General features: G+C 43.4%; 1 pseudogene; it reads right to left on the bottom strand.

The window, feature by feature from the left end:
- Positions 1–6050: 6050 nt before the first annotated feature.
- Positions 6051–6668, bottom strand: LOC130016421 (60S ribosomal protein L13a-like; annotated as a pseudogene).
- Positions 6669–26374: the final 19706 nt, after the last annotated feature.

Raw genomic sequence — 26374 nt, 5'->3', positions numbered from 1 at the left:
TATGTGTCCGTGCATGATGGAAACTTTATTAGAGAAGATAAGGGGAAACAGTCATTCTCCACATGTTCTTTCATTGTCCGTTAGAGGAAATATCCCATTCTTGTCCTCTTAGGGGCCAAGTGACTCAGTGCTCTTCTGCCAGTGCTCTCAGGCTTCTGGCACCAAGCAAGACGAAGAAACTGTGCCAGTGACTTTACTAGACAGTTCTAGACAGAATTGTGTACAAATCAGAGATGATTAATGAGTGAATGGAAATTGGGAGGGGGTGGGATTAGGGACACATACATTTTCCTTCCTGGGGCTCCTCTGTCTTCACAGTTGCCCTTTTATTCTCATGCTATTGCCCCCTCTCCCGCCGTATATTTAATTTTTGCCTGTGAACCCCCTTGGAACGCCCAGGGGACCCTCCTCAGGGACCATAGTGGTTGAGCAACACTGCATTGGGGTATCCCAGAAGCAGTGATGGCTGGGAACATCTCCAGGACAGGAAGAAAGAAGCCCTGATTTGAAAACTGGGAAACCCGAGCTTGGAAGTGGGTGCTGTGGAGATGGTATCTCTGAGTTTGGGAGAGGGCCAAGGGTTGGCACCCTGGCTCCTGCTGGTGTGGGTTACTCTGTTGTGGGGAGGTGCTGAGGCTGGCTCTGCGGGCGCTAGGAAATCAAACTGTCGGCTGGTTCTGCTACTGCTACAGAAGGAAATGCAGTGGTGGGGGTGGGGTGGGGGTGGAGAGAAAACTAGGGTAGTGTTGCTTGGGGGGGTGGTCACGTGACTAGGAAGCCGACAGGAAGGGATGCTTTCCTCCTCTTCCCTGGCCCCGTTTAGTGGAACCTAACACAGAGCAGATGGCCATGCAGAAATGTGGTTTGCAGCATCCGGCCCCAGCCTCAAGGGCAGAGCACAGAAGGAGGATTTGGGACCCAGAGAGGGCTGCTTAATGGCTGCCACACACAGCCCAAGACACAGGAGGCCTCGGCACAGTGGCAGGCAGGAGGCTCTGGGGTCCCCTTCCCATCATGTGCGACCGCAAGTCTGAAAAACAATCACTATTGTCTGTCCTATTAGAGAAAAGGGTTTTTACAATCAGTAGCTCCATGTGGTTACAATAGATGAACTCGTCTCTCCAACTCCTCCATCCTGCTTCCTGTGACTAGATGTGGTTTCCATAGATGCGGCTTTCACCCTGTCACCTCCATTATTTCCAATACTCACGATGCAACCTGACAGACTATTTTAGAGTGGATTTTCACATCATACACCTGCACACCTACCTCCTTGCTTTGCACACCTATCACCTTGCTCTGATAAGAAGCTACAAATGATACCTCAAACCTCCTCTCCTCTTCATCTACTTTGTAACCATGAATCTTTCTTCCTGCCATCTGATCCTTTTTTTCCCCAGTCCCACAAATGGATCTTTAGTTTTGCAATTCATGGGTTTATTTTTAACTTTATTATTATTATTATTATTATTTTGCTCTTTGGGTCACACTCAGCGATGCACAGGGGCTACTCCTGGATCTGCACTCAGGAATTACTCCTGGCAGTGCTCAGGGGGCCACAGGGGATGCTGGGAATCGAACCTGGGTCAGCCACATGCAAGGCAAATGCCCTACCCGCTGTGCTATCATTCCAGCCCCTCATGGGTTTTTTAACTTGAGTTAAGGACTTGTTTGCAATGGAAGAGAAGATAGACCTTATCCTTTTGGAAAAAGACACAGAGGCATGACATTTGTATGTAATTCTGAGACACATTGGACTCCCTCTCCTTCCCTACCCATCTTCAGCACCCATGCCCCAGTGTGGATCCCTGCAACGAACTCTGCAGGGGTTCTCAGATCAAATCTTCCTTGAGGACTTAGCCGAGTCCAACCCGCAGCAAATTAGTCTTTCTCCTATGTTGACGCTGTTTGAATTGAACACTTTGCACTTTTATTATACCAGCTCATAATGGGTGGATTTTATTGACTTAGAGTTTTATAATTGATATTCCAACTTTTTAAGCTACTGTCCTCCTGCCACTTGAAAATATACAATATTTGGCTTCTTGATAAGAAGCTACAAATGATACTAATTTGTGGACAGATATTCATTCAAGACAACTTCTGATGCTTTGTCCCAATAGGTGTCTGAGCCTTCTTACAATTATGAAAAGACTATATTATTCTGAAAACATTTCATGATTCAGCCAGTAGAAATACACAGGAGTTTATGCAAGCAAATGCTCAGGAGTTCAAATCCCCAGAGTCCCACAAACACCAAGTGTGACTGCAGCAGCTCTGCAACTGGTGCCACAGCAATTTCTGGCTTCACTGCTGCCAGGTATGTCAGTATCCCCAAAAGGGATATGACCCTTTTCACAGCCATAGCTTGAGTGCTTCATTTAAGAGAACAACTTCTGGTGAGCTGAACATTCACAAGCAGCACAGCCAAGCATTCATGAAGCAGCTCCTCACCACCAAACACCACCACCAACAGCAGCACAGCACCAAAGGGAAGAGAGAAGGGGAAGGGAGAAGTGCATGAAACAGGGCACAGTTCGGCCAGCTGGTCCTCCTTCTCCGAGTCCCACAACCAGGCCTTCCTTTTTGGGACTAATTGGTTCTTTAATTAATCTGAGTTAAAGACTTATTCGGATCCAAGTAGAAGATTCCAAACAATACAACCTTCCTCCTGGAAAGAGATGCAGAGACTTGGGGCTTACTACTTCTTGCTAACTTTTCCTAGTTAATCACGGTATCATTGTTGTCCCATTGTTCATCCATTTCCTCGAGCAGGCACCAGTAATATCTCCATTCGTCCTAGCCCTGAGATTTTGGTAAGTGCCACATTAGAGGCTCTTTCAGGGTCAGGAGAATGAGACCCATCACTGTTACTGAGTTTTGGCATATTGAATATGCCACGGGTAACTTGCCAGACTCTAACGTGTGGGCAGGATTCTCTCTGTAGTCTGCCAGTTTCTCCAAGAGTGAGAACCAAACAATAAGAAGACGTGCAACTGCAAGTGTGGCCTCACGCTTCTGGGAGCTTGGTTTTATAGCCTCTGGGTGTTGGCCGTTGATGAAATTGCAAGGTGCTGGGAGCAGTTGGTGGGTGTAATGCCTAGCTACTGGAAGATGGGGGATATGAGTGGAGGAGGCCCAGTCCCGATCCGAACAGGCTTGGAGATCTCAGCACTGGGTCTCAGCACTGGGTCCCTGGGTTCCTCTGACAGTTCCTTTATGCGTGAGGCTCATCTGAGCATGTGGAGAGTAGTCTTAAGCATGACTGTGGCTGGTTCCGGAGATCTTTAGCTGCAGGGGCTCTGTTTGGGGTGGGGAAGAAAACTCAACCCACCCCACCCCCTCCAGGGAGCCCCGGTGAGGACAGTCATGTGCGGGGGCAGGCATTATTCCTAGTTAATAATGAATGAAAATATTTTACAGCATTCCAGAAAGGCACAAAGTGGTGACTTTTGGTTTGTGTTTGAAGAATCTTCTCAGTCCTAAAATGATAAAATGTGAATGTGTGAATGTGGGGCTGGCGGGACTATAGAGTGGGGAAGTGAAGCCATTCCTTGCCCAACATGGGTCTAAGGAGGGAGGAACTTAAAGCCATCCAGTGTCTGGCAGGCTTCACCCTTCACTTTTCTTGCTTAAGACTGACCTGAATTCAATTCCTGGTCCCTCCTTCCCCTACCACCTTATGGTATGTCCATATGGTTTCCTGAGCATCAGTAGGAGTGATCTCGGAGTCAGGAGTAAGCCCTAATCACCTATGAGTGTGGACCAAAATGCAGAAATGAAACAAAATTATGAATGAGAAGTTCATTTCTATGCTCAGAGACTGGCAGGAGAGAGAATCTTTGTTCTGACAGCTCTTAGGGCTCTATTCCCTGGTCTCAGATTCTCTCATTACCCCTTTCACCCTCTCTCACTATATGGTTCCAGTTACGTCCCTCAACCCCTCAACCACCCAGCACATGCCAGCACCTCATCTTCTGATGCCCATGGGTGACTCTTTGCTGAACCTTTACATCCCTGAGGGAGGAACCATGGCACCTCTGAACAAAAGGACCTTAGTAATCTAGACACTGCCTGGAAGACTAGAAGGAGGCACCAGATGGTCATGGGCACCAGCGAGGGTGTCTCTCTGCATCGTCCCTTCTGTGTGTGTGAGTGGGCTTGGATGCCAGGGATTCTGGCTGGCACATGACGACACTGAATTCAGGGAGAGGAAGTCTTTCCATCCATGCCTCAGCCTGGGTGCCAGCTCCACCTCTCACATAGTCTGTCTTGGGCTCTTGGCCTTCACCCGGAGCCTTATGAAAAACATGCGCCACAGCTGTTTCTGTTCGAGCTGGGAAACATCTGCATGTTGCTCCCTCGCCATCCACTGGGAACTCCATTGGTTACCCTTGTCCCCAGTTCATCTGTTTGCTCTTCTGACTTCCTGAATGCACCTAACACTGATTTAATGCCCACATCTCTGCAAGCCTTCTCTCGGTAAGGACAGGACTCTGCTCAAAACCAGCCATTCCTTGCCCAACATGGGTCTAAGGAGGGAGGAACTTAAAGCCATCCAGTGTCTGGCAGGAGGACCAGCCTCCACAGCTCAAGGCTAGTGCATACATGCATGTGAAATCGAATCTCCTTTACAAGGATTTCCACTTAGCCATAAGGCTTTCTGAAATTGAGAGAAGTTAAGTAGCTTGCCCAAGATCACACAGCCAGAAAGCGAGCAATCAGATTTCACACAGTCTAGTGAAATGCTTAGTTTCTTATATTGAAGATGCTGTTATATAGAACTTACCTTTCAAGATCTTCTATCTTGCATCCATGGCTAAAGTTAGAAAAAACAACAGCAATCCAATGGACTAAATTTTTTTCAGCAGTTTTTTAATACAGTGATCCAGAAAACCCTCACCATGAAATATGGCTGGCCTAGGAGATAAACCCACTTAAGCCCCTCCCCCTTGTCTTAATACATCCTGTTTCCTTTTGTAAATCAAATAAATAAGTAAATATATTGGCAGTGCTAGGGGTCAAACCTAGGGTCTCATTTATGTAAAGTCTGTGCTCTACTACTGAGTCACATTCCTGGTCCAAACCAGTTATTTTGGATGTAGATGAATGATCCATCGGGCTGGATAAGCCCAGAGGCTGAAGCTACTGGGTTCTTATGAATGGGATGCAAGGCTTGTTCTTGAGCCTGTGGCCTGACCCTCTCTATACCTGGCAGGGTCAACTGTGGGGTCACACTCCGTAACTAAATATGGGGGGTATTGTAAATTTTCTTTTGATTAATTATCACAAAATGATTTGATTACTGATTTCATACACCAAGACTGCTGGGGTTGTGTAAAATTTCTCGGGGGAGATGGGGTCACAAGTGGAAACTCTTTCCAAAACCTTATGCAAGATCAGTCTTCTTCAATCATTTTATACCTGCAGATAGGCCACTGTTTTCTGCAGAAAAGTCCAAGGACCTGCAGTTAGAAACAAGGTGGTGGGTTAGGGGTGCTCAAGCTTTCCACACCTGCAGGCCAGCCCTGGCCTTCATGCCAGTGGTTGATGCCCATTGTTCTAGGTCACAGCAGCACTGCTGGGGAGGGAGACCGGAAGGAGGCAGGATAATCACAGATAGGAATGTGCCAGGGCTCCCAGGTCTTAGCCTCTCACGTGTTCCCCTCAAAGCTGTGCTGCCTTGAGCTGGTGGATTTTGAGCTTCCCTGGTTTCCTTTGGTGACACTGGAGCACCCCCTCCCCTCGGATTGGGTGAGTCCTGACCACTCACCCCCCTAACGCTCCATGGAGAAGAGGCAGAACACAACCTGGAGGGATTGGGGAGATAGTACAGAGAGGAAGGCACTTCCCTGTATATACCCAGACCTGATTTCAATCCCTGCTGCTCATATGGGCCTCTGAGCACTGCCAGTTACATCCTGAGTTCAGGGTTAGGAGTAAGTTCTGAGCATCATTGGGGTCATATTCCCCCCACTCTCTTTCTTTCTTTCTTTCTTTCTTTCTTTCTTTCTTTCTTTCTTTCTTTCTTTCTGAAGCAATAGTTGAGTTTATTGCACGCAGACCAGGAATCCGTGGGCCTTGAGAACATCTGTGAACTTTGTGATCTTTTCCACATTCTTTTCGGCTTGTTTCCGTAACTTCATGAGCTGCATTTTCTTGCGGTTATGCATCTTAGCCTTCTCCTTCCTCTTCTCCTCAAGAGTGGCTGTCACTGCTTGGTATTTCCAGCCAACCTCATGAGCCAGGCGTCCCAGATAGGCAAACGTCTGGGTGGGCTTCAGGCGAACTACCTTTAGAGCAGCTGGTACCACTATCCACTTTTTCTTGTCAAAGGGGGCGGGATCCCATCGAACACTTTGAGCGAGTCCAAGGCAGCCTGGCCTCATTTGGTCTTATGGGGAAGCATGCCTTTCACTGTCCGCCAAAATGCGACTGGGGGCCCGGAAAGTGGTAGGGGCCCCAGCAGGGGTTAGTGTTCATCCGCTTTTGAAGGAAGGCTAGGTAATTCAACTTATTTCCGTAGAAATTTCCAGAAATGTTGATGCTTTCACACCGGACGACCACTACCTTTCTACCCAGCAGCACTTGCTTGGCCATGATGGTGGCCAGGCTGCCCAGGAGATAGCCTCGGCCATCGAGCACAAGCACCTGCCCCTCCGTCATCTAAGGCAGCCACCTGGGAAGAAGGAAGCCCCCCTCTTCTTTCTTTCTCTTCCTTCCTTCCTTCCTTCCTTCCTTCCTTCCTTCCTTCCTTCCTCCCGTCCTCCCTTCCTCCTTCCCCCTCCCTTCTTCTCCTCTCCCTTCCTCCCTCCCTTCCTCTTTCCCCCTCTTCCTCCCTCCCTCTCTTCCTCCCTTTCTCTCTCTCTCTCTTTCTTTCTTTCTTTCTTTCTTTCTTTCTTTCTTTCTTTCTTTCTTTCTTTCTCTTTTTTCTTTCTTTTTTCTTTTACTTTCTTTCTCTCTTTCTCTCTTTCTTTCTCTCCTCTCCTTTCTCAATCTGGAAAAGACAGGGGACCAAGCTCTGCTGAGATGCAGGCCTGTCTGCTGGAGACTTCTGGAGCAGGCCTGGGTCAGAGTAGCTCTCCCCTCCTGCCTTTCCTGCCGTGTGTGTGTGTGTGTGTGCGTGTGTGCACGCGCGTCTGTGTGTGTGTGCGCTCATGCGCGCTCACAGTGCAACACAGACCCTGCGAGTAGGGCTGGTGGGGCAGAGCAAACACTGCCCCAGTGTGAGGGCTTGGCCAAGGGAAATAAGGCGGTGGGACTGGGCTGTGCACTCAGAGGGAACCGCTGTCCTTAACGGGAGGTTTCCGCAGTGAGAAGTAGCAACAAGCCCGCGTATTCATGAGTTTGTGCCCCCGGAGGTCGTTGGCAGGTCTCTGCCCAACCACCATTTCGTTTCAGGAAATGCTGCCCAATTCCAGAGCCAGCCTAGCAAAGCCATCCCCGATACTCAGACGTGTAAATCAGGGCAGGGTGCCACCCAGCTCAGCTTCCCCATCTCCTAGGTTAATGCGGTCGGGACAACTTTGAGGTGCAGAAAGACAGGAAGTGCAGAAATGAAGGCTGTGTGTGGTTTCTCAGAGTCAATTGGCGGACCACAGGGCTCCGCGAGCTGGGGAGTTCCCGGGTCAGGAGGAATCCTGCAGGATGTACGTTTGACCTGTCTCTGCCAGTGCACTGTGATTAGACCTGCCTTATGTCAAGTTTTCTGCTTTACTTTGGGCCCAGAGATCCCCACTGGCAGGATGCAAATGACAGTGGCCTTTGGAGCCGGTTCCAACAGCTTCCCTCTTATTGCAATTCTCTTGGAAGCTGTATGCTGCAAAGGAGTAACTCAGATCCCCTGGGGATTTCAATTCATCAGTGGGATTTGCTTGGTTACTTAGCCTCGGAGCTAGTGTCCACTTGCATAGATGTAAGTAGCACAGATATGGTCCAAGGAGGTCTGGCAGAGGGTGAGACAGGAGAGAGTGATAGACAAGTCCCTCTCTCACCTCTCCAGCCGCCCCCAGGAGGCTGTGTGGATGGTGTTCCCTGAGCAAGCTCTTTGCTGCCGGTAATACTCAGAGAAATCCAGATGAGATATTGCTCTGATTTTCTCTGTTGTGAATAAGAACAATGACTTCATTAAAGATCTTTAAGCAAAGACATCAGTGTCATAAAGTTGAACTGATTCTCCTAAATGCCTCTAAATTTGGAACAAATCTGGAGTATACTGGAGTGACATTTGGAAGAAATCAATTAAAAGGGATTTTCTGAGGTATGACTCTTTCCTCTGCTCCAGGTTGTGAGCAGGGTTCTTGCAGTATCCAGGGATCAGGCCAAGGGCTCCTGCATACAAAGCATATCCTCCAGTGCCCTGGTTCCCAGCAGGCACACCTTCAAGTAGAGAGGACACCATGTAGCCATCTTCACTTCATTTCAGGGCCCCCAGGAAAGTTTGGGGACAGACAGTGTCCTATGTGGAAGTTCTCAGGGTATTTACTGCTGAGCTGTGCAAGGAAAATTTTGAATAGGGGCAGAGTGTTGATTGGGGCATTCCACAAAGTCTGCTTCCCCCATCCGCACTGAAATGATGCTAGAATGTACTGTTTTCTCTCCTGTGGAGACTCAGGAGGAAGGTTTAGTGAATTAAGCGAAAACTTATTCAAGTTTGAAAATATCAGAAATTAATGTAGCACAAAAAGTAGAGAAGGAGGGAATAAGGAGTGTTGAGAAATAAGAATTGAATTCCCGTGTAATCCAGCAATATCACTTCTTGGCATCTCTCCCCCCAAACCAAAACATTAATTGAAAGGAACCTATGCACAAGTATGGTCATTGCTGTACTTAGTGCAGTAGCTGAAATATGGAAACAACCCAAATACCCAGCTATAGATGAATGGATTAGGAACTTGTGGTAAATTTGCAGAATGGAATACAATGCAGCTCTAAGAAAGAATAAAATCATGACATTTGTAGCAACATGGATAAAACAAGAGGAATCATTCTGAGCAAAGCCCATCCGAAGGAAATGGACAGATATGATCTCTCTTGTATGTGGGATTAAAAATACACAGTGAGGGGCTGGAGTGACAGCACAGCGGGTAGGGCATTTGCCTTGCACACAACCGATCCGCGTTCAATTCCCAGCATCCCATATGGTTTCCTGAGCACCACCAGTAGTAATTCTTGAGTGCATGAGCCAGGAGTAATCTCTGTGCATTGCTGGGTGTGACCCCCCCAAAAAATACACAGTGAGATAACAACAAAGATGAAAAGGCAACATAATGGGGAAACCGACACACATAATTAAGTTGAGGGGCAAGTGAGAGGTAGGCGTTAGACTCTTGAGGGAGGGAGATGGGTACACTGGTGAAGGGTATGAGAATTATGTCCATGAGAAACCATTATTAATAGTATTATAAGCCAAACAATAAAGAATAGTTAAAAATATTTTTAGAAAGAAAAGGAAGCCATGATTAACACCAATAATCACACCAGGGATTCAATGGTGTGGCTTGCCTTGTGCCTGTACTATCGGAAGGCTGTTCACATTGATTATTATATTTAATCATCAAAAGAAACTTTAACATAGAGCCTCACATTGTCCCCACTCTCAGATGGTGGAACCTAGATGTCAGAGAGTTCAACTCTACTGTGCAGAGAGCAGAGTCTGGACTCAGAATCTGACTGTCTTGAAGCATGTCTGGATTGAAGCTTGTTTGGATTGCTACAGAGTAACTGTCAGGTTACCAGGATTCAGGAGGTCAGCTGGAAAGATGGCAGGGGCCTGAAAATTAGAAATAGAGGAGTTTCAGGTGAAGAATTTGTCAAATGAGTGCTCCTTTGCTTTGGCAGTAGATGCCAAGAAGTGGGACCACTGGGTTGTATGGGAGTTTTGTTTTCACTTTTCTGAGGAATCTTCTTACTGCCTTCCATAGAGGCTGAACCAGACACATTCCCACAAACAGTGAATGGATTTTCCTTTTTCACCACATTCTGCCTACACTGGTTGATTCTAGTCTGTTGATATCTACCACTCTCACAAGTGTGATACAATATCTCATTGTTTTATATGCATTTCTCTGGTGAGGATGATCATTTTCACCTGGCCCAAACACAAAAACATTAATCAGAAAAGATGCAATGCAACTATTTTATTGAAGTGCTTAGTACAATAATCAGGATATGGAAACAACCCCAAAACTCAACATAGATGAAAGGATAAAGAAGTTGTGACATATATGTGCATATGTATGTGCATATATGTGTATATCTCTCTATATATACAATGAAATATATGGCAGTAAGAAAAGATGAAATCATACAATTTGCTGTAATGGGAGTGGAACTAGAAGATATGTTAAACAAAATAAGTCAGAGGGAGAAGGACAAATAACAGATGATCTCACTCATCTGTGGAATATAGAGAGACAAAACAAGGAAATAGCTATATCAAACAATGACAAAAATCTTAGGCTTGAGTTATTTGATTTTCAAGCAGTGAGGGAGAGTGAGGGAGAATGAAGACTGGATTAGAGGTAACATAGGGGCAGTGGAGAGTCTTAAGTACTTTGTTAGTGAGGGGTACAGTAACTTTGTACATTAATACCATAAACTTTAACCATGATAATAAACATTTAAAAAAGAGAATGTGGGGCTGGAGTGATAGAATAGTGGGTAGGGCGTTTGCCTTGCACACAGCCAACTGGGGTTCTATTCCCAGCATTCCATATGATCCCTCGAGCAATGCCAGGAATAATTCCTAAGTACAGAGTCAGGAGTAACCCCTGTGAATCACCGGGAGTGACCCAAAAAGCAAGAAAGAGAGAGAGAGAGAGAGAGAGAGAGAGAGAGAGAGAGAGAGAATGTGTAAAAATGTGAGAGTATAGTGAAAGAGGGTGGTTGGCAAATGGAATGACAGGTTTTTGAGGCAAAGTGAGCAAGTTAGATTCAGAGTGTTCCATCCTAGAGAATAGACAAGATCAGAAAACTATTTTTCTTTTGGGTGCCATGAGAATCACTACTGTATTAGTCATAACTATGGCGGCCTGGAGATTGCAAGGAGAAAGAGTTCATGTGAATGTCACTCAGTATTCAAAATGTTTTGAATTCACAAAGCAAAATGTGCTCCTATTGTTTTTGATATTTAACCCTGAATAAGAGGCACAGCAATTCTTAGTTGTAATCCATGGGGGGAAAAGAAAGATAGTTGCTGGCCAGTATAATTTAGAAGGTCAGCTTCAGTTGGTTGTAGTTGTATAATCAACCTCTGGTGAACAAAGCAACTTTACAAGAATCAAACTGGTAATACAAAATCAAAATCTGGAGTCCCTCAGAGACCAGCCTAGTAGGATGGCTTACCCATATGAGATTGCTATTGCAGGGTAGACAGTTTTTTGGCCACACTTTCTAGCTGAATCAGTTTCTGTATTTATTAGAAGAGCATTCTGGCTCAGTTGCTGACTTTGGGAGCCAATTACAAGAGCCAGAAGTGCTGGTGAATTGCTTTCGTCTACACGCCAGCTCTCTTCCTAGGTTTCTGAAAGGTTAGAATCCTCTCCATACTCCACAGAGCGGCCCCTGATCTCAAGGAGAATGAATGCCTAACTAGTAAGGGGAAGGTAGAGAGACAAGTGCTTTCCTCTTCCCTAGGATGAGGTTCTCAAGAGAGTTCATAGATCAGATCATTGCAGTTGTTTGCAAAGGGTTAAATGAATTTGATGATCATGGAAAAAAATCTTGGAGTATGTGCTACTCAGGGATAGGAACTCTACTTCTCTCACCCTCCTATTTAATCTGGAAGCATTCCATGAAGAAATAGAGGGCACGTAGAGGGCATGCTTTCCAATTAAAAAGAGGTTTCAACACGATGATGTAAATAACTAAATAATTATACTTCCCCAAGGCATTGTTAAACTTGTCCTTTAAGGAGAAGGCAGAACTTCTAGTTTGTGGATGAAACATATTTTGTTTTAGCAGGCAAGCTTCTTGAGGCCAGAGACAAGGTCTTTGGGGCCTTTTATGACTATAATAATCATTATTGCTCTTGGTGAACTATTTCCTGTTCTTTTCCCTTCTGGGCACATACTTTTTTATCCCTATGGGTAGGTGGGACCCTGAGACTCTCTGGTCAATGAGTTAGGATAGAAAACAATGTGCATTGTTTCTGTGCTAAAAGATTTCATTTCCTGTTTGAGATCCACTAGAACTTTCTTTTCTTTCTGGCAAGGCATCCAACAGAATTCAAGATGGTGATGTCTTTCTCCCATTATTTACCTTGATTTTTTATGAAATCTCCCCGTCTTCATCTCAGGATAATTTCCAATGGGGATGCAGATACAAATAAGAAATAAACCTTGGTACCTTTAAGGTTCCTAAAGTTTTTGAATTGTTTGATGGCACAACTTAATCCTAATTAATACAATTTTGTAAAACCTAATCTAACCAATAAGTAAAAGTAAAGTAAAGGCCCTCCCGTTGATCGTCGATTTGCTCGAGCGGGCCCAGTAACGTCTCCATTGGAGACTTTGTTGTTACTGTGTCTGGCATATCAAATACTCTCGGTAGCTTGCCGGGCTCTCCGAGAGGGGCAGAGGAATCGAACTCAGGTTGGCCATGTTGGCCGCTTGTAAGGCAAACGCCCTACCCGCTGTGCTATCCTTCAAGTATATATCTGTATTATTTCATATACTCTTGGAGGCCCTAGACCTTAAGCACTTTGAGGCCCGACGTTGTATGGTATTTCTGGCATCAATCAGAGATACACAATGTTTCTTAATAAAATTTGTTGTATGACAATTTGGATCCTGAAAAGATAGGGAAACAAGAAGAGAATGAGTTACCAAAATCCAAAGTTTATCCTACACTTAACCTGCTTTTCATACCATTTCACACAAAAGTATAACTTTCAAGATTAAAATTTCACCAAATTTGTGTTCTTAGTTCCTGAACAGTACTTGGAATCTCTGGTGGAATCATAGTATGTTAGAAAAATAGTAAGGAGAGAGGGGGAAGGAATATGAAGGGAGAAATTGAAGAGATTGCTAGTTGCTGTAATGTTACTATAAGCAAAACTAAGTTGTTCTTTCATTTTTGGGTAACAGAGAAGTTTTTTGGGACCATCCTGGAGACAAAGCCATCTACTCTTATACATTTCCTCTCAAATATTTACCACTTAGAGCCTCAGTAACTTTTACTTATAAATCAGTTTTCAACATTTAAGCCTTTGAGAGATTTTCATCCTAAGTCTATCAAAATGAATAATTAGGTTGGATAGAAAAACGAGATCATCAATCATGCCATTTAAAATGGCTATTGTTCTAGCCCAAAGCTCAGAATCATTTGAGTCGAGTATATAGATAGAATGTAGTGTTTCTATCATGCATTCTGGAATATTGAAAACTACAGAAAGGTCTTCTCTCTTTTAAAAATAGCTTGTCAATTTCTGTGGTTCATTCCTTTACTTCTTTCAGATTCTAGACTATCATCCCCAAAATAACCTTTTCTTTGCCCCTGGCATACCTTCTTTATTCTTCCTATAGACTTGGTGACTGGAATGAATGCTAGCGAGTTTACTGGTTTACATAACTGGTGTCTAGTTTTACTGTTGAAGGAAAGTCCCATAAGTGATGTGCTTTAATTCTGACACCTGGAACAGTGCTGGGCACACATTTCCCACTTAATCCATGCTTACTCAGTAAATGGACTAATAGGAGTGAGTGAATGGATCAAATTCTCAATCAATGACTTGAATCACAGAATTCAAATATTGACACAATATTTCGTACAAGGAAACCTAGTGTTTTCTGGTCCCAAGTCTTAAGGATGAGTAAAGTGTGGGCCATGTCTAAGATTGTACTCAGGTTTGTGTTAGTCTCTATCACAACTCAGTCTGGTGCTCTTTCCATGTCAGTGTGCAAATGTCTGTGATATAACTGCTGGAGACTGGGTAGACAGAAGGAAGGCGGGACCACCTGGAATGGATTTGCGGGATATTGGGAACAGAGGCCACTAGTGCCTTTAACATGTTGTATCTTTCCATGGCTAAGCAGTAGACCCATTAGTGAGGGTGGTGATAAAATGTATAGAGATTCTAGAGGGAAAGGGGAAAACAAGATGTGTGTGGGGTCACCCAATAACGAGGGGAATTAAGAAAAATACTGTGCTCTTTTTTTCCTTTTCCATCATAAACTTAGAGTGCCTTTCCTTCTCCTTTTAGTTCTTTTTAAAATTATGAGCCACTGAGTATTTTAAATGGGTTTTCTGTTATGTCATAAATATTCAGACTGGGGATGGTAATTGTTCCCTGTGATTAATTCTGCTTACTTGGGAAAGTTGTGCAAGGTTTTCACTGGAGGGTATGTCTTTTATGTTTTAATGTTACTCATGTATAATGCAATTTGTCCTCCACTGCAGTTGAGACAGTGGAGTTAAGTTAAGGGCTTTTTGGGTCTTTTTTCTTATAGCAATGTTTGGAAGTACTTAAATTAGATGGTTTGTATTACCCCTCCCTGGGCTGAGATGAAGGTAATTGATGGGGCTCCAGGCCAGAAGCTCCTACTGGCGGTTCTAGTCGTATTGGTCTGGGGTTAATGGAGAAAAGTGCCATGTTGAAGGTTACAGCATTTTCCTTTGCTTCCATTTTAATGATACTTGCCTGCCAGTGTTTTCTCTTTGAAGAGCAATTTAATAAACAATCACTGGCGTTTCATGTCGAGGGTAAGATTTGTAATGGCATTCATCTCCCCAGGAGTTCTTCCTTCGCATGTGATTGGATCATGTCCTTTGCAATGAATATCCCCAAAGTGCTAGTAGCTCCAAATGCATCCTGGGTCCCTCCCGCCTGGGACACAAATGGGCTGTGGATGGGGAGAGGGGACAATTTTCACAATGACAACTTCATTTTCATTTTTTTTAAATTTTAAAAACATCTCCCTTCCCCCCAAATTAAATTTAAATAAACAATTACACTCAACAATTAAGCCCATTTTAATTTCTTTGATTTTAAAAACATTCTACCCCCCAAAAGTCAAATTTAAACCAACAATGACACTCGTGGATGCTTAAAAGAAAGGGCCAAGGGGAGAGTGGACATGCAAAGTGGGGGAATGTCATCTTCTGCCTGCTCCTTACTACAGGGTAAGACGGAAGCTGAACAGTTAAGGGCTTTCATTGTTGAAGATCACAATGGAAGCTCTTAGGCGTGACAAGGAAGATTATCATCAAATGGTGCTTATTAAGCACCCATATGAGGAAGACACTGTTCTGGGTGCTGTAAAAAGCAAGCCCAGGCAAGAAGTTGGGTTATGTGCACCTATTTTTGATTAAAATCACATGTAAATTTATACAGCCAATTAGACTGTGCCTCAGGCTGCAGCAAAGGCTCTCTGCAGGCCTGAGTAGATTGGAGCCCAGTTTCTCACACCAAGTGTAGACAGTTTTCCAGCTTCTCCTCCCCTGTAATTAGCAACAGTGGTACTGATCTAGGAACTGGGTCCCTAAGAGGGGTGCACCCCCAGGGAGACCAGAGCATGACAAGGGATCATAGGTGGAAAAGATACTCCATGTAGTCACAGAGACTCACAGGACATGTTTTAAAAAGACTAACTGAGAGACAGTTTTTACAGGACTGATCAAAAGTTGGCAATATTTCAAATGTGACAAGCCAGTTTACGTCTTCTTTTTTTTCTTTTGGCTTGCCAAGATTAGAGGGAAAGTGGTAACCAGACACCCATGCATGGACTCTTTTGAGATTAGGAGTGTGGCTTTAACAGGGAAAGAAGGCTGACTATGGCCAACACACCAGAACTTCTGGGGAAGGGCAGCGATAGTGTATGTTTCCATGGTAACTTACCCACCTGGCCTGGTTGATAGTGGCCATTCCTGTACTTGGTGGCATGCATGCAGTAAATTTCTAACTATTGTTTTATCTCTTTAAAAAATAACCTCTAGCAATAGTAAAGCAGGTAGGGTATTTGCCTTGCATTTGGCCGACCCAGATTTGATTCCTGGCATCCCATGTGGCCCCCCAAGTACCACTAGGAGGAGTTCCTCAAAATTCCTGAGTGCAGAGTCAGAAATAACCCCCGAGTATCACCTTCAACAACAAAAATATATTTCAAACTTTAGCCAGAGCTATGCTTTTTCTAGATAATAGTATTATACTATAAATAGTATAAATAGAGAGATTGCAGAATAATTAGCATGGAACCTTGGAGAAAATGGATATGCTGCCCATAATATGCCTCCAAGTCAAAACTAATTTCCATTTTGACTTGGAAGCATATAAAAAATATGTGGGCAGCACATCTAAGAGATGGACCTGCTAACGGTCTCCTGAAATAGCTAGAGACAGAGTAGGTCCTGAGGTTATACAGACAACTGTACTTTTTCTTATGCTTCATATTCTCTGCCTTAGCCAAATATTATATAGATGTCCAATAGAAAATTCTGGTTAGGACAACCTAGCTATACACTTCTCCAACCTTCATCCATCCACTCATCCATTTTTATTCCTACAGTACACATAGAGATGGTCCTCCAAGACTCCAATTAAGTAGAAAAGAAAGAATGGAATTTTTTCCCTTTGTTTCTGGAGAAAAATGAATTTTCACTTTAGTCGATTCTTCTAGAATAACATATGTATTATGAGTTCATCACTTGATCACTTGACCACTTGACATCCCGTTACTCATTGATTTGCTCGAACGGGTGCCAATAACGTCTCCATTCATCCCTGTTGCGTACTAGTGTAGTCCAATGGCATCTGCTCGTTCTAGGAACACAAAGAGCCTCAAACCCATCGTTCAGGTTCTTAATGAAGAAGTCTGGCCATCTCGTAGGTGAATGGCCACGCGATCTTTTGATGACCTGTGGAATACATTCAGTAACGGCTCTAGTCCAGTGGTCGTCTCCAAATCTCATTATGTGTCTAGCCCATCTGATTTTCGACACCTTGGCAAATGAGACAGCATCCCTGATTCTTGACCATCAACGGAGGTCAGAACTCTGGATTCTTTCTTTCTCTCATTTGAGTGAAGCGTGATACTCCAAGCATGGTTCTTTCGATTCCTCTTTGGGAGACCTGAATAGCTTTCTCATCCTATTTTCGTAGGGCCCAGGTCTCTGAGGCGTAAGTTAATACAGGAAGAACAGTGGAATTGAAGAGATGTGCCCGGAGTTGGAGGTTCTCCATCTTCTTTAGCTATTTCTTCAACACTCTTGAAGGCGTTCATGATGAGTTCATGAGCTGTGAGAAGTGGAAGTTAGTATTATTGAGTAAAATTAAAAACGGTGGTTTTACGGCAAAATGTACTGGCTACCATAGCACCGTAGCATTGTTCTCCCGTTGTTCATTGAGTTGCACAAGCAGGCACCAGTAATTTCTCCATTGTGAGACTTGTTGTTATTGTTTTTGGCATATCTAATATGCCACAGGGAGCTTGTCAGGCTCTGCCTCGCGGGCAGCATACTCTTGGTAGCTTGCAGGGCTCTCTGAGAGGAATCAAACCCGGGTCTGCTGCGTGCAAGGCAAACACCCTAACTGCTGTGCTATCGCTCCAGCCCCATGAATTTTCTCTTCCTCTAGGATAGTGGACATCCATTCCATATAAGGTTTATAAGGTTAATGAGAAAAAATATAGATCTCTGTATTTGCCTAGTTACTTAAAAAAAGGCATAGTTCACTCAGATCTAGCAAATAAGTTAGCAGTTCTTACATACTGTCATGTGAAATATAAGACTTAATAAAATCATCCAAATCTGGGAACTACCCAGAGTGTGTCTGCAATGTGTACTCAGCAGCTGTTCATCTGACAAGTTATCTAGATGATCCTGAGTTTCCACTAGATGAGAATCATTGATAAAATTCAATGAAGGAGAGCAGTGGAAACTATTTAGGTAAACTTGCAGTGTCCACTTAGCTTTAACTTTTAGATACATTTTTCCATGGAGTTTCAGCACTGCTCTGGACTATGCACCCTCACCCCTTTGCTTGTTGCAGAGGGCTGTTTGTTTTGTATAGTGGCAGAGCCAGGTTCGATTCCTCTGCCCCTCTCAGAGAGCCCGGCAAGCTACCGAGAGTATCTCGCCCGCACCGCAGAGCCTGGCAAGCTACCTGTGTCGTATTCGATATGCCAAACACAGTAACAAGTCTCACAATGGAGACGTTACTTGGCCCGCTCAGGCAAATGGATGAACAACAGGAGGACAGTGCTGACAGTGCTGACAGCGTGAGGGTTGCCCTAAATAAAGGGGGACTTACTGGCCCTTCTGGAAGGGGCACATACTCATGGTCTCTGCTTGGCATAGCTCCAGTCTAGCCCAGCTGGAGTCAGAGCAAAAGACCTGGCAGGATTTCCCACCCTCTCACCGACCTTCTTTACTGGCTTCCTCACATAGATTTAGGTTAAAACAACTCTGTGCTTCAAACAGTCTCCTACCAGAGCTCCAAATTCGCCTCCTTATAGAGTTTTGAGAGAAACTCTATATTTATTCAGGAGATAAGTCCCTGGCTTTGGAGTTGAATAAGTTACCTTTAAACTCAACAACTAAGAGAGATGCTGTGTGAACTTTTTTGGGAAGTGAGATTCTGTGCATGGGAGAGTTCGGGCTCCTTGTTGGTTTCATCTGGCGTAGTCACTCAGGCCCCACTTTCTTTCCCCTCTCCCTTAGTTGGAGGTCATCACTCTCATTGGGTCATGTTTACTGAAGGTGCTTGTTTTCTGTGTCTCCATTCAGCGGGTTACAGGATACCAACAGGACAAAGCATGTTGTAACTGACCACCAGTGGAGCGGGCTCCAGTCAAGGATTACAGTTGCCTTGGCAACCAGCTTTGCTGAACTCACCACAGCAAACATGGGATGAATGGCTGGGTCAACATCCCAGATAAAAAGGGGGTTATGCAACTATTTGCTGAACACTTGGCAGGATAGTTTTTTTTTTCTGGACCTTTCCCAGAATATCCCTATATTCACAAACTCCAAATGAAGAATTCTAATTTAAACCCCTAACAAGTCTTTCTATTGTCTACAGAAAAAAAGCTGTTGCCACTGGAAATAGAAATTGAAGTCTATAAAATTTGATCTGAGTGTTGCTCCAGTTTTGGTAACACCTCAAAATCATATTTAACTATAAGCTTTCCCTAGACAGGAAACTGGGGAGCCCACTCATGTATTTGTAATGATATACATAAATAATTTCATCTACTTGGATTCCAAACTCAGTCATTAAATGGTTTTACTCTCATCGCCATTAAATAGAATCTTGAAAATGAATTTTAAAATGCAGAAAATGGGCTTTTGAGAAAAAAATCCAGAGACAGGATGGAGCCTCTCTTTGTGGAAAAGCAAATTGGCAAACAGGACAATTTATTTAAGACAGTGAGTACAAAGGACCAAGGTTCTGGGAGCTCAGAGTTCCCCCAAATGGTTTAATTCTATGCAAACAATTAAGTGGTAATATAATCCAGGTTTCCAGAGTAGATTTTTTTCCCCACTCTTTCATGGACTAGAAGAAAAATATTGCAGAATGCAAGATAGTAACAGTTGTTCTTACTCTTACCTGCCTGGATGACATAGCTTCTATATAGTCATTCATCACAGTAGTTTCATCACTGGAGAATTTCTCCTCTTCTCCGAGTTCAGAATCCTGAGAATTTTCTTCTCCAGTTCTTCCTCTTCCCTCTTTCTCTTGTTCATTACCCCCCAGTTGAATTAGTGCTGGTGTTGGATTCTCAGTAGACACTACAAACTTGATGGTGCTATCTTAGTTGCTGATTTGAAAGCTCTCATTTTTTCGTTAACTACTCAAAACCTAAGTGACATTGACCATGACACTGGACTGAATCTCCACTCAGATTGTCCCATCCTGAACTTATTCTTTTTTTAACATCTATTTAAGGGGAACCAATGACCTATCTTGAAGATTTATTTTTAATTTGAAAAAATGTTCATAGACCAGATAGGTATTTAAGATTGAGGGACTAAGTAAGAGGTGAAGCAAATACTTTCAATATGTTTCATACTTTCAATATGCTCTTATTTTCTGTTTTTCACCTGGGTACAGCCAGTTCTTTCTGAAACATTCTAGAAGGAAAAAAATGAACATAAACTCAGAAGAGTAAGTGTTTACCCTGAAGCAAACATTTTAAATAGCATTTTCAATTATTTTTAACTTTTTTATTTTGCAATATTTATAGATTCACAGAACATTCCAAAGAAATACGTACAGAAAACTATTGCACCTTCTTCATCAATCTCCCTCAAAGTTAATGTCTTCCATGAATCTCATGTAATTTTAAAATCAGGAAATGACATTGGTACGATCCAGAGTTTATTCAAATTTTACTGTTTATAGATGCACTTGTGTAGCTCTAGGCAGTTTTATCACACATATGTAACTTTGTGTATGTAAATGCTACCACCAACAGGATATACATCATCCCCAGAAGGTTCCCTTATGCTATCCTTTTCTATTCATATCCAATCCCTCTTCACCCCTGGATCAGCACTAATTGTTCTACATCTCTCTAATTAAGCTACTTCACTAGTAGTAACTGTAATCATGCAGCATGTCATTAGATAATGATGTTTTGCCCCGATCAGCATAATTTCCTAGGAATCTGCTCAGTTTGTTGCATATCTCATAGCCCATATCTTTCTATTGTTGATTAATGGTCCATGATATTGAAGTGCCATAGTTATTCCTCCATTTACCCACTGAAGGACATTTAGGTCATTTCTACTTTGGTGCTCTTACAAGAAAAACTGCTATAAATCTTCTACAAGTTTCTGTATGAAAATACATTTTTATTTTTCTGGGACAAATGCCCAACAGTGTAACTGCTGGGTTGGATGGCAAGTCCATTTTTAGTTTTAAAAGAAGCTGCAAACTATTTTCCAGAGTTGTTGTGTCCTTTGCATTCCCACCAGCAATATATGAGCAAGCCACTTTCTCCACATCTTGCTACCGTTGGATGTTGCAATTTCTTAAAAATAATGTTTTTACCTACTAATAGGTATGTGATTGTGATTTTAATTTTAGCTTCTCTGATGACTAATGATACATAGAATCTTCTTATAGGCCTATTAGCAATCTACTGTCTTCAGTGAAAAATCTATTCCTGTCTATTGCCCATTTTTCTAAATTATTTTTATGGTAAAAATGCATCACTGTCACTGTCACTGTCCTCCTGTTGTTCATCAATTTGCTCGAGCAGGCCCAGTAACATTGTGAGACTTGTTGTTACTGTTTTTGGCATATCAAATAATCATGGGTAGCTTACCAGGCTCTGCCAGGTGGACGAGATACTCTCAGTAGCTTGCTGGGCTCTCCTAGTGGGGCGGAGGAATCGAAGGCAGAGGAATCGAACTTAAGTTGGCTGGGTCAGCCACGTTCAAGACAAGCGCCTTACCCACTTTGCTATGGCTCCATATTTAGAATTAATGTGCTAGACTCAATTTTATGTTTATTATGCCAGACAGATAGTATAACACACGGGGCATTATATTTGTAGGCAACTGATCCCTCACACCACATATGGTCCCCTGAGATCCTCTAGGAATGATCCCAGAGCAAAGAGTCAGGAGTAAGACTTGAGTATTGCTGAGTGTGTCCCAAACTCAAACTCCTGTCCCAAACAATCCCCAATGATCTTGCTCCTCAAGACTGGAGGACCTTAGCCTGTGCACCTTCTTTTTACCTCAGAAATTGTTTTATGATTGATGAGTTAAGTTCTATCTCATTTAGTTATATGTAGGGGAAGGAGCAAGGAAAAGTGAAACTTGTCACCTTATCCCTGAACTTGGCAGAATTTATCACTTTTAAAGCGAAGATAGAATATACTTGGATGTACGTCAAGTATAGATTGGTAGAGTGGTAGAGTGCTTAACTTGCATGTGTGAGGCCCTGAGTTCAATCCTGGACACAGCAACAACATAAAAAATGTTTTTATGAATGAGAAACAACCCTCGTTCCTCTAAGAAAAACAAATTTATGTTATTTGTAGTACAATATTAAGCAAAAAAAAAAAAACAAGCAAATGTGAGAATGTAGAAATAAATATTCCCAGATAGATACAACTTTAGTATTATGTCAACTATGTCCTTCCCAAACATTTTCTGTGAAAAGGCACTTGATCACTTGACTTCCCATTAATCGTTGAGTTGCTCAAGCGGGCACCAGTAACGTCTCCATTTGTTCCTGTTGAATGCTAGTGTAGCCCAACGGCGTTTGTTCACTCTAGGAACATGAAGAGCCTCAAACCGATCGTTCATGATCTTGATGAAGAAGTCTGACCATCTGGTAGGTGGGCGGCCACGCGGTCTTTTGACATCCCGTGGAATCCAGTCGGTAACAACTCTAGTCCAGCGGTTGTCTTTAAATCTCATTACGTGACCAGCCCATCTGATTTTTGACACCTTGGCAAACGAGACAGTGTCCCTGATTCTTGATCGTCGACGGAGGTCGGAACTCGGAACTCCGGATTCTTTCTCTCATTTGAGTGAAACGTGATATTCCAAGCATAGCTCTTTCAATTCCTCTTTGTGAGACCCAAATAACGTTCTCATCCTGTTTGCGTAGGGCCCAGGTCTCTGAGATATGTTAATGCAGGAAGAACAGTGGAATTAAAGAGATGTGCCAGGAGCCATAGGTTCTTTGTCCTCTTAGCTCTTTCTTCGACGCCCTTGAAGGCATTCCAAGCCGCTCTCTTCCTCCTGCGCAGCTCGGGTGCCAGGTCATTTGTCATGTTGACTTCTCAACCTAGGTACACAAAGCTGTTGCATTCGCAGATGGTCATTCCGTTGAGAGCAAATGGGGTATCAGGAACGAGGCTGTTTCTCATAAACATTGTCTTCGTAAGATTCAGCTGTAGTCCGACCTTTCCACACTCACGGTCAAAGTCGGCCAGCATTTGTACCGCTTGGCTGATGTTTGGTGTTATTAAAACAATGTCATCAGCAAAGCGGAGGTGGTGTAGTTGCCGACCATCTATCTTCACTCCCATTCCTTCCCATACCAGTCGTCGCATGATGTTCTGGAGGGTGGCACTGAAGAGTTTCGGTGAAATGGTATCACCCTGCCGCACCCCTCTCTTGACATCAACGATCACTTCTTTGTAGAATGGTGAGATCCTGGTAGTGAATCCACAATACAGCTCACAGAGGATCCTGATGTATTGGGCTTGAATGCCCTGATTGGCTAGGGCTTCAATGACCGCTTCTGTCTCAACAGAATCAAAGGCCTTCTTTAAATCAATGAACATTAAACAGAGCGGCATCTTGAACTCCCGAGAAACCTCAATGATCTTGGTTATCGTGTGGATATGGTCGATGGTGCTGAATCCTTTGCGGAACCCGGCTTGCTCGCATGGTTGTCTTTCATCTAGTGTTCTGCCAATTCTATTTAGGATGACTCGAGTGTACAACTTGTAGATGACAGACAATAGGCAGATGGGGCGATAGTTGCCAATGTCATGGATGTCTCCCTTCATGTACAGTAGTACAGTCCTGCTGGTTTTCCATTGGGACGGAACCTTGCATTCAGACAGGTAGCATGTGAAGAGCCGTGCCAGTGTATTGATGAGTACTGACGGCAGGTTCTTCAGGTGTTCAGGTCTGACCTTGTCTGGGCTGGGTGCTGTTCATTTCTTTACTGACAAAATGGCGTGTTGGATTTTGGAAGGGAGAACATTGGGAATGACATATCCATCCTGTGGAATTTGGTATGTCGGCAAGTGGACATGGCTATCGAAGAGATTTGAGTAGAAGTCATGGATAATCTTCTCCATTGCCGTTCTGGAGGATGTGATAGATCCATCAGGACGTCGGAGGGCAGTCATCTTGGTCTTCTAGTTGGCGAAGGACAGGCGGGCATTACAAATACTTTTCCCGGCTTCTGCCGCATCTACCAGCACTTCTGCTCTTCTCTCTTTGAGGTCTTCCTTGATAGCATCTCTGCACTGCTTTGCGAGCTGGGACATTTGCTTGCGGTTGCCTGAGGCATGCACCAAACCACGTTGGCGAATAAGCTCAAGAGTTTTCTAAGACAGGCGTTTTTTTTTGTGACTATCTCTCTCTTGGCATTCCTCGCACAATCATGTGAAAAGACAATTTTTTAAAAGTTATCAAATTTTGTACTCACTATACATTAATATATTCTAAGTATATTCTTAGGCCAGTATATCATTTTTTCTTTATCTTAAATAAACACTTGATGTTTGCAAAGAAGACACGGCTAAGTAACTTAAAATAAAGAAAGGTAAAATTAAGACATAGACACAGATCATGAATGCAGCTCAGGGTGGAGCACATGCTTTGCACATAGTTTTCCACTTTCAATTCCACCAAAACTAAAAAGGAGAGGGATCAAAATAGTTGTTCTTTTAGCGTTCTGGATACCAGGTCTCCAGCAGCCGAAGACCTCCAGGATCAGACACCACCATGCTGAGACCACTCTCCGCACACCTGAAGGTACCGGCAAAGGGACAAAGCTACGTGGGTTCCGGGACTGAGATCTCCAAGCCTACTCGGATTGGAGTCGAGCATCCTCCACCCAGATCCTCTAAATTCCAGTAGGCGGGGGTCACACCCACCAACTGGCCCCCTGGCGCCGTGTAATCCCATCAACGGCCAAGACTCAGAGACTATAAAAACCAGCTCCCGGAACTTCTTAATATGACATCTCATTCCTACTTTGACAAACTGGCAGGCTACCGAATGTAACCTGCCCACACGGCAGAGTCTGGCAAACTCCCTGTGTCGTACCCAATATGCCAAATACCAGTAACAATGATGGGTCTCATTCTCCTAAAGAGCCTTGAATATAATCTCAGGGCTAGGATGAAGGAGACGTTACTGGGGCCTGCTCGAGGCAATCGACGAATAACAGGATGATCTGTGATCTTAGCGTTCTGGATACAATTTAATTCAGGATAAATTTGAATTAATTCTAAATGGATGTAAGGTCTTGATATTATGCCTCAATCCATAAACTATATTGAGGGAAATGTAGCAGAACTCTTCGTACTATACATTTCAGAGACATCTTTAATGAGATGACCCCTAACCTCCTGTCCAGGCAAAGAAAACAAAAGAAGAAATATGCAAATGAGATTACATCAAACTACAAAGCTATTGTACTGCAAAAAGATAAGCTAGTTAAAATTAAAAGACACCTAACTGAATATTTTCACACCATATACTTGACAAAGGGCTAGTATGCAAGATATATAAAGTTCTCATAATGTTCAACAAAAACCAACAACTCCATCAAAAAGTGGAGAGGTGTTGAATAGATACTTTCCCAAAGAAGATATGCAGACAACCACCAGATATATAAAAGTTTTTATCATCACTGATTATCAGGTAAATGCTATTAATAATGATGATGCAATATTTCTTCACACCACTTAGAATGGTCTGTATAAAAAAGTTCAGAACTAATCAGTCTGCAGGGTTGCATTGAAAAGAAAATTTTCTTTTGCTCTTGGTGGAACTGTCTTTTGGTTCAGTCTTGATAGAGAACCATATGGACATTTCAGTAAAAAAGAAAAATAGAACTTCCATATAAACCAGAAATCCTACTTCTAGGTATCTAACACAAGAATATAAAAACATAATTCAAGGGCCAGAGTGTTAGTACAGTGGATAGAGCATTTGCCTTGCATGTGACCAACCCAGGTTTGGTTCCCAGCATCCCATATGATCCCCTGAACCCCAGTAGGAGCTATCTCTGAGCTCAGAGCCAGGAGTGAACTCTGAGCACTGCTGGGTGTGGCCCCAAAACAAAAAGAAAAAAACATAAATATATACATATATCTTTATGAATTATATGTACATCTATGTATGTCTGCGTATACACATCTATATGCCTAGGTAGCACTGTAGCAATGTCCTCCCATTGTTCATTGATTTGCTTGAGTGGGCCCAGTAGCGTCTCCGTTATGAGACTTGTTGTTACTGTGTTTGGCATATCAAATACTCCACGGGTAGCTTGCCAGGCTTTGCCTTGCGGGTGAGATACTCTCGGTAGCTTGCTGGGCTCTCTGAGAGTGGTGGAGGAATTGAACCTGGCTCGGCCAAGCCAGCTGCCTGTGAGGCAAACGCCCTACCACTGTGCTATCGCTCCAGCCCATGCCTATGTGTGTATATATATACACCACCACCCTCGAGAACATCATGCGATAACTGGTATGGGAAGAAATGGGAGTGAAGATAGATGGTAGGCAACTATGCCACCTCTACTTTGCTGATGACTTTGTTCTAATAACACCAAACATTAGCCAAGCGGCACAAATGGTGGCCGACTTCAACCGTGAGTGTGGAAAGGTCGGACTATGCTGAATCTTAATATTTATGAGAAACAGCCTCGTTCCTGATGCTCCATTCA

This window comes from Sorex fumeus, unplaced genomic scaffold (assembly GCF_029834395.1).
Source record: "Sorex fumeus unplaced genomic scaffold, SorFum_2.1 ptg000007l, whole genome shotgun sequence".
NCBI lineage: Eukaryota > Metazoa > Chordata > Mammalia > Eulipotyphla > Soricidae > Sorex > Sorex fumeus.
This window is presented reverse-complemented; position numbering and strand designations above follow the sequence as displayed.